The sequence below is a fragment of the Gobio gobio genome, assembly GCF_949357685.1.
Source record: "Gobio gobio genome assembly, chromosome: 17".
NCBI lineage: Eukaryota > Metazoa > Chordata > Actinopteri > Cypriniformes > Gobionidae > Gobio > Gobio gobio.
Window position 1 is genome coordinate 20133014 of NC_137110.1, and position 9836 is coordinate 20142849.

Genomic DNA, 9836 nt, shown 5'->3' on the forward strand with positions numbered 1-9836 from the left:
ATCGTATTTGATATTTTTGTGTTCGCATGGGTATAATCCAACAGATGAGCTGAATGAAATCTTTATAGAATTGATCATGTCCTTATAGTAAGAAATTAGGTCTAAATTTACTCCCTGCTTAAGAGCAGGAAACTAAATTATTATAGATAACCCAATTTTATGGGAGGGGTGGAGACACAGTCACCCCTGAAGCCTAATTGGCCAGAACCCATCCAGGGGATGGGCAAATATTTGAGTTTAATCTCAGAACACGAACGAAGAATCTAGTTCTGTTCACAGCAGTTCTGTTCACAGCAGTTCGGTTCCAGTTCACGTCACAGCTAGTGCGCAGCCTATTCAGAGCCAGCAGTTCGAGCCGGTTCAAGGCCTGTTCGTTTAGAGATGAGTTAAGTCCTAGCAGTTTGACCAGATTGAGTTCTGAACAGAGAGCTCCCAGGAGACGATCTGACGATCGTGGCAGACCAAGATCAGAGAAAATGGGTTAAACAACGATTTCATTTAGGCCATCTGCTTTTCTCTCACTTTCCATTCTTTTACTTAAAGTGTATTTTCTTTCCGTTAAGTCTCGGGTTCTGTTAAGTTCCGCCACAAAAGTTTCTCAACAACGAGTCTCTAAAAGTGCGCTTCAACTTCACAACGCCCACAAGACTTTCATCCAGCCGCCAACACGCCACGTGATTGGCTTCCCAAGACGTCGATCCAAGACACGACCAGACCTTCAGCGAATCAAAGACCCGGGAAAACCCCTTGTCCAGCCAGGAAAAGGGAATCCCCCTTGTCAGACGACACACGAGACACAAACGCAAGTAATGCCTCTAGAATCCCAGCTGAACTGGTGCATTAGAGCAAATAACCCTGCCTAAGAAACGATAGGAGTTTAAATTAGCCTACTGATCAATGGTTTCTTCAGGTCATGTGTCATAAATGCATATTGCTTGGGATTTCATAATTTCTCTCTCTTAGAACTTATTATTTTCCTCACCTTCTTCCTTTCTGCAACGTGTGAATGTGCGAGTGCGTGTGTTTATGTTAGATATTAGTTTGATGTGTTAGAGTAATCAATAAAGTTCCGTTTGTATTCAAAGATAACTGTTCTTGTGTTATGTGCTTATCAATTTAATGTCTTGAACTGCCGATCTAAGTTACCTGGCTGTTAAATAGTGTTTCACTATTGTTCGGATATTAATATCCGCTGCAGAGTTGATATTTACGGCCCGTTCAAATGAACGCTGGAAGAGTCATTTGCTCGGCTGTAAAATAGACTCTCAAAATTCCCTATGAATTCATTAATTCATTCATTTAAGCTAAATATACATGTTTCCCTTTAACAGAGTCCCCTTTAAGTTCTTACATATCGGCGGGCGAATAAGTTAAGGGCGAATAACATTAATTCTGAATTATTTATAAATTATAGAGTCATTCGAGTCTCTTTCATTTTAATTCAATTCCCCATTGAGTTATTATTTTATCTGACTCATAGTCGCTACACCTGTAAAGTGTAATACTCAAAGGACAATTCTGTATTTATTTATTATATGACACTAGAGTTTATCTCTGTATATTACCTTTTGTTTAAATGCAGTGGGCATTTTTTTTTACATATTGTCATAGGCATCGCAGACACTGTTCTCCAGAGCAGCTCCTGGCCCAGGGAAAATTAAGTGAAAATGGCATCTCATGTAATGTTGGGTCCTTGGAGCTATCGCCTCAAGGATCGCATGTCCTGGTTTTTGTCTGGCCTATCACAAACAGATTTTCTAGGGTATACTTTCTCCAGGTCTTGAAGGACCTGACATAGAAGTGCATTTCTATGCTATACTTGGCGAGTTTACTATGTACAGGTGAGGTGGAAGGAAAGTAAAGGTGTGGACCTGTTAAAGTGACCTGGAACCCAGATTTGAAGCACACACAAAAAAAAAAAAAGTATGAGTGAATTTGAGCCGATAAAATCACCAAACATAAATAAATAAATAAACGGGAGCCATTATAATCACCTAAAGTTTATATAAATAAATAATAGTGACTGTTTAAGGCTGGGATATTAAGATATGATTTATTTTAACAGAAAAAATTACACATTTCAGTTTTAAAGCCACAATATGTAATTTTTCTCCGCTAGAGGTCACTTATTCAAAACAAAGGCATAGTTTGACAACACCTTGATTTCGTGGAGCTTTTATTACGGTCCGTGTCCTGGTTAATATTGCTTATTTCTCTGGATTTAAACATTCTTGGAGTTGGAAACATTTGGAATAATGTAACTACACTAGTCAACAAAATATATACAATTTTTCTAGTGGTTTTTGGATATTTGAATCCAAAAATCTTACATATTGTGCATGGCTGTTAGTAAAATATCACCCAAAGTAACACTAGGGGGCAGCATGTCTTTGTATTTTTTCAATGTATTTCTTGAACACAAATTCACCCATTAAAGTCAAATCATATTAAATCAAATTAAATACAGTCAACAACAGCAACACAAATAATTAATTAAAGATTAAAAGATTAAAAATATCTAAAACATCACTGCTAAGTAAACTACTTAGCCTGAGTGTAAGAGTTTGATTTTGATGCTGTTATTTGGAGAAACAATATTTGTTTTGGTTTCAACAAAAATCAAATAAAGAAAAGTGATTTTTTTTCTGCATTATATATTCTTGCATGATATTGTAGGTTTCTATAGAAACCTAATGGGTTTTTTTTGTATTTATCGCAGTGCGAACCTCTATAGTTTTTCTTTATAAGGTATGCAATATTTATTTAAAATTACATCCATTGCTTTTACATATGTTTGAAATAAGCTGTCTTTTTTATGGGTATGGGGTGGAATTTATCAGGCCCTCTAATATCTCTTTTATCTTTCTCTCTCTCTCTCCCTTCCTCACCCTTTCTCGTGCTTGTGTTAGCATGCTGCTGGCTGACAGACGATCAGCTGCCAGTGAGGGAGGGGGTCTGACCGCTACAGTGCCCTGCCTGGCTTCTCCTGCTAGTGACTGGCAGTTTGAGAGGGGCACCTTGGAGACGCAGGTCGAAGGGCAAAATGCTGCCACACTGACACTATGGCTAAAAGCAGAATGAGTGTTTACAAAAGCATTTGCTCTCTAAATTTGCTCTCTCATAAAAAACAGCAAGCCTAAAAAAAATGCATTTGCATGTCACAGCTTTATGTCTGATTATGTTGTGCCATGTTCAAACAGGGTTATTATAGATAACTAAAACTAATACCATGAAAAAATGTTACTTGAAATAAAATAAATGTTAACAGAAATAAAATGAAATAAAAATTTTTAAACTTTACAATAGCTATAGACCTTTTCAGTACTGTGCTCGTTGTGTTCTGTCTTCCGGTCTTTCTAAAATCTTCCCCGTCTATACTGACATTTGTTATGGAAGCCTCATCAAACATTACAATGCTCATGATAACTTTCGTTAAAGGGATACTTCACCGCTGGAAAGATGAATGTGTATTTAAATTGGGTCATTTATGTAGTAGAAATGTGAAATTATTTTAGAAGTTGGTGCCTTCTAGACTGAGAAAAGCCAGAATATGTATTTGGATGAAAGACAACAACTCCCAGAATGCACTTGCTTCGCTGCCCTACAAGCCCACTCCCAAGCCACACCTACCGGTTACATCACTTGCCCACCGCGGCACCGCCCCAACTGTCGTTTTCAATTTTTTATAGTAGTACAACTATTTAGTTCAGTTAGAGAACAGACACTACAATTAAAAACTGAACATGTCTGACTAATACAGCACGGACGAACGAGAGTTGCAGCACAAACGCAGCAGGAGTCAGATTTCATTCATCAGAGAGCAAACAGCTGACAGACAAGATAAATCGCGGAAGATTTGGTTTCAAAGCAAAATGCGCCTATTTAAGTGAGTTTGTCTTTGAACCATTTTGTTGTTGTGTTTTTCTTGGTGGGGGGGGGGGGGGGGGGGATACTCATTTTCAGTCAATCTCATGTCAATCTTGAGTACCTATAGAGTAGTATTGCATCTTTCATATCTCCAAAAAGTCTTTAGTTTTATTATATTTATAAAAGAAAGATGCGCTGTACCGAGTCTTTCCGAAAAAATCAGAGCGGCTGGGGGCGTATGGTTAAGCCAGAGCTAAAATGACGAGCGCGCGCAGCTTTAGAGTGCCGAAGTAATGACGTCACTTTGTTGGCCAACCCGGAAGTTAGCGGCGCATGGGTTCCCTCGATCAAAAAGCCATTAATTTTCCCCATAGACTTTTGGAAAATCGCAAAAAATAAGATCTGTGTTCAACAAAGAGTTATGACCCTTACACGTTTTGTCTACCAAGATAATCTTTACAAGTTAATCCAAAATGTATACATTTTGAAGCCCAAATAAAGCCGTCAGATATAAAATGCTAACGGTAGGCTATAAACGGACTACAGCACACCATGGTCGCGGATCAACGTCATCATCAAGCTTCCTCAAACTTTATTTAAAAGCACGCTCGCTCATTATGATCTGCGCTGTGTATGAACCGTATGAACACTTATCCACTTTTTCATGAGAAATATTGCCCATTAGTTTTTTCCAAAAATGTTAGAAACTAATTTTGTTTATGCGTGCCTCTCTGAGATTTAAAATTGTTAATGTTTTTTCAGACAATATGATTATCACTGTGATAAAATGAAATGACATGAAACACAACCCAGTCTCTTTTTGTTAAATGCAAATTTATGTATGATCAATAATACAAAATGTATAATAAGCTACACATGAAATAAAGCAAACAATTCAGTCAAACATTCAAAGTCAGTGCTAGTCGGCTAACTTACAACGGTAACGTACAGTTATAACCTAAAAATAAACAAGTAATGAAACTTCACTTTGCACTCAGCCTAAACGATTTGCCAGGGAACAAATTATAGATCCATGAGAGCAAATATGGGCCGTTAAATCTCCACAAGACTAATTATAGCTGGAGACGCCACAGAGACATCAGAGCCAGCGGCAGACGTCAGAAGGACTAGCCGAGGAAAGTCAACTCTCGCCGGCTAAACAAGCGCTGACCGCCGCTGACTCACTGGAGCTCACAACTCTGAAAACACCAGATAAAATGTTTAAATAGGCACTCTTCTTATAAATAAACCACATATTTGAGCTTTAAACAACTACATTATCGACTGAAAAAGTCTTAAAACTACGTTTTGTCACACATTAACAGAAGATTTTAACACAAAAAGACGTGTAAACACAGCCCATGTCAGCCATTTCTCAACGAGACGAACATGTGAAGAGAGTAAACTCCAAATGTTCAAGCATCCAACTTTGCGCGAATAGCGCGATTTATTCACGCCACATAAGTTCTTCATAAGTGAGGCTGAAACGCGGGCTAGTGAGAGATTGCCTGTTTGTCACGATGACGTCTAAAGTCCCCGCCAAAGGATGTAGTCCCTTTTAGCAACTTGTTAGCAACCATCGTTTTTAAGACACAATAAAGTTTTAAAAAATCACAAGCAGGTTTTTAACTAATGTGTTTTATGTCATAGATCAAAACGTGAAAATATTTAGAGGCTTTGTTAACCACAGACCTTTTTTCAGGCGATTTAGCAAAAACCCATTCAAAAAACCCATAGACTTTAGGGCGAGGGAACTGGTAGGGCTAAAATGCTAACTCACTTCCGCATTTTGGCCTACAACGTGACGTCATTACTTCGCCACTCTATTGCGTTGAGCTATGCATGTTTACATAGAAAAACAATGGAATCGATTGCTAACAACACAAAGACATTTGAAGCAGTTTTACTTACTGCCTGCCAACACACAACCGTGAACCTTAATCGCTGGGATTGCTCCATCTTTCAGCATTAGACGAGCTACAAATCCAGAGTTTAACTGTACCTTGTTTATAAACCATCGTCGCCGAAATTCAGGGAACAAATAAACACTTGCACAACTCCGTTGCTGCTCCGGAAAAATTAACTCCATCCACTGTCCCATTACCGTTCTTTGGGAAGCTGTGCAGGGTTGTCTTTGCCTTGACAACCAAAAACACACTTCTTTGGGGACATTGTTGATTTCGTGAAGTCATGTGACTACAGACGTCACATATACCCATACTCGAAAAAAACTTTTCGAAACTTATGAGAAACCGGAAGGAGTATTTTTGCCACAGAAATACTCCATCAAACGTCCAACTTTTTTTTTTGAAACTTTGTCCATGTTTAAGATGGGAATCCAAGTCTTTAACAGTGTAAAAAGCTCAGTATGCATAAAACAGCATTTCACACCCCTTTAAGAATAATGGGCTAATGAACCCACAATTCAAGCAATCCGCCCCTGTGCGCATTTTACATTATGTGAGTGAGATCCCACCCCCTATGGGTGGGTTGAAAACATGCAAAACTTGCTCCTACTACTGGCTGTAGTCTCTAGCCTCTGGCCAAAAAAGCCTCAGATGCCGCTAAATGATGATTTTTGCATCATCTGAGATTTTTTCCAGACAAAAAAATACAGAAATCTCTCGTCTCAGGGGGACATGAGGGAGGGAAGCACAGTCATTTGAATATACTACCGGGTTTCTACTGATACCCTTAATGCTAATCGGTGAAATAACCCTTTAACTCTACAATAAGTAAATCCATTTCACCTGCTAATTAAGCTTTGTCTTCGTCTAATTATACTTCACCATAGAAGTATACACAGCTAACACAAAAACAGAAGTTTAAAGACAAAATTCTAAAGATGGCTGCAAGCTAGCTTGTTTCTCTGGCGCATAAGGTCTAGGGTTCAGTATGTTAACATTAGTTAAGTTAACTACATTAGTAAACTGACAATTTTAATTTGACCACTTACTAATATATCCTAATAGTAACAGTATAATGATACTAAAACAACTGGTTCCAAATTTCTCATGATATAACAATATATAATACATCTATAATAGGGCTACCACAACACTAATTTTCAAATGTCTTTGGACAAGGAGTCATGTGTGCATGTGCAAATGCAATTACACAAATATACCAACCTCTGAGGACATTTAAACTAGACTGAAATGTGGAGTCACTTTCACATAATTCCTCCCCTGAGGCACTTTACGGTTTTTACATTTCAACCATGATTGCCAGTCAAGAGACCTCATCAGAGATTGTGTCTGTTTTTCCTGCTGTTTTCTGAAAGGAGTTTTTTGAAAATGTATTAGATTGCTCCACTAAATATCATGTTCAGTAGACTGTCTATTTTTTCTTTAACATGCACTGATGAATAATGCGCCAATAAGATGGAATACATTTTTAATTCATGTTGACTTTACAGCGATTGGAAAACTGTATTGTGATTTTATAACAAGCAAAACAGAAGCTTGTATAAGAAAATTCAACTAGTGTATTGATATTTATAAAATGGACAAGTCTCTGGGAACATCAAATGCTGTAGAAAATGCTTACCAGGACTGACTGGAGTATAAATGACAAAAAAAGAGGTAAGATTGGTATCAAATATAAAGAACAGCTATTGCACGATGAGTGCTCCATTTAAGAGCATTCTGTTCACATTCACAACAGCCAGACGATACCTTGCTGAAGTTGCCATGGTGATCTATGGTGAATGAAGATGAGGTATACTGTATGAACATGCTGATGCCAGTACAGTATAGACTTTAATTTCATCATGCTTTGGTCTCCCCTCATCCAGTTATGTTTCAAACAGATCCACCAACAGTGAGCACTCTACCACACTTCAGAACTGTACATATGGCCTCTGAGCAGGGGTCTTCTACCCCGTGACAAGCTGTGCAAAACCCTAGTACTTGGACTGACTCAAAATAGTACAAATTGTTTTATTTCAATGGTTGATTAAAAAAATTAAAGGGCTTCAAAAATAACATTTTATGTCATTATCTATTTAAGAAATATAACACAAGCAAGAGTGCTTTGGTTCAGAGTTTATTCAATATAAGCACTGCTTTTATACAAACGTTCAATAAACAAGAAGGTACTATTGAGTAAGTTACACTTATGACACAATGTTGCCTGTTATTTTGTCAAAAAAAAATTCCGCAGACAAAAATGGTTCCAAACAAAGATGAAAAATGGTTAAACAGAATTAACTCTCAAGCCCAGCAGTCTCAGCACACTCTAGCCCGGTGGTCCTGGAGGGTGCACCAACACAGCAGGGGAAGCCAAGAAAATTGGTACCAGCAGCAAAGGTTTTGGACCCGTTGTTGATGTCGGTACGAGCAGCACTGAAAGCTTTTCTGGTGGTCTTAGCGCTCTCAAGTCCGGTGGTCCCAAGTCCCTTGATCTCAGCCTGCCCTGTTATGGCCAAGGAGGCTGTCTCTGAACTTGGGGTGTAACAATATATTGAAACGGATAAATACATTGAATGACTAACAATAAGATGTATTGTTGTACAACATGTAAGATGTATCAATGTACAACACGTAAAAATATATTCTTATTTAAGAATACACCTTTATTCTGACACTCTCCACATCTTTGTTTATCTATGCATTACCACTGCCATGTGCATTCTCATTTAAACTTAAATTGAGCTGCGGACATTGCCTCAGGCTAGTAGTTCTGGGACACTATGTGAGCTGTATGGAAATCATTGGCTTAGGTTTAGTTTGCTGTTGATTTCACAGCACAGTGAGCAGATATTTAGGCTGTGTGGCATAGTGGGCATAGCGCCAACTCCATGACGCAGTGTAAAGTTCCACTTGGAAAGGGAATGTCTCAGGTTACGACTGTAACCATGGCTCCCAGAGAAGGGGAATGAGACACTGAGTCACGTTGCCATACTTCCGGCATGCCTGTATGCCTGCCTTCAGAAAAATGAAGCTGATGATGTTCTTTCTAGGTTCCCTTATATACTCTGCCGGCATGCCTGTGACGTCACCTGACTGTAGCACACATGCTCATGAGGAGCATTCCCATATCATATTCCCATGTCAATTCCATGACACAGTGTCTCTTTCCCCTTCTCAGGGAACCATGGTTACAGTCGTAACGGACAAATAAATCCTTACAATTAAAGTTACAAAAGTTATAGTGACAGACAGCAGGGTGTATTAAAGGCTGCTGTCACAGATCTGATATAGGCCTACTATTATGTAAGACATAACCGACTGTATTTAAGTGAATACTCACCAAAATGGACATTTTGAATGTAAATGGGGGAAGTTGGTCAGCTGAGTTATCTGATTGGTGAGATTTCTAACTTGTAGAGCCTCTTCTGTATTATCAGCACAAGGAAGACACAATTGTTATAAAATGTATTTATTAACAAAGATAAACAAGAATAACTAACACAACTACTAAATGAATACAATGAATGATAAAGGAATAAAAATGCATAAGATGCATAAAATACATGTGATTGAGTTGAGTGTGACTATGGAAGAGTTGCATTATGAAGGTGAAGAACTTTATTATGCATCAAACAAATAAACTAAATATTATTTGTTATTAACTAGCATCAGTAATATTACCTCTAATGTAAATTAGAAAATGATATATTGATATATACAACAATAATACAATAATATACAACGTCTTTTTTTGGGTGTATTTTTATGGTATTTTTTATGATAATATACAACAATGCCAAGGTCTTTGGAAAGAGGTCTGATGGCGGTGACTTCTTCCACTGGTTGTGCTGGGAAACAATGCAGTGGGGAAAGGAGCTGGAATCCGTTTCAACAGACTTGAACACGAAGATCTGTGGGATGCTGATCTCCTGGGGCACAGAAGGGTCCTAAAATCTGGAACACACAAATCTGAAGTACTTGCAGAAGGTCCTCGATCTGAAACACATAGACAAAGAAACCTTGAAGTGAAGGTTTGCTCTCCCGAGCTTAACCTTG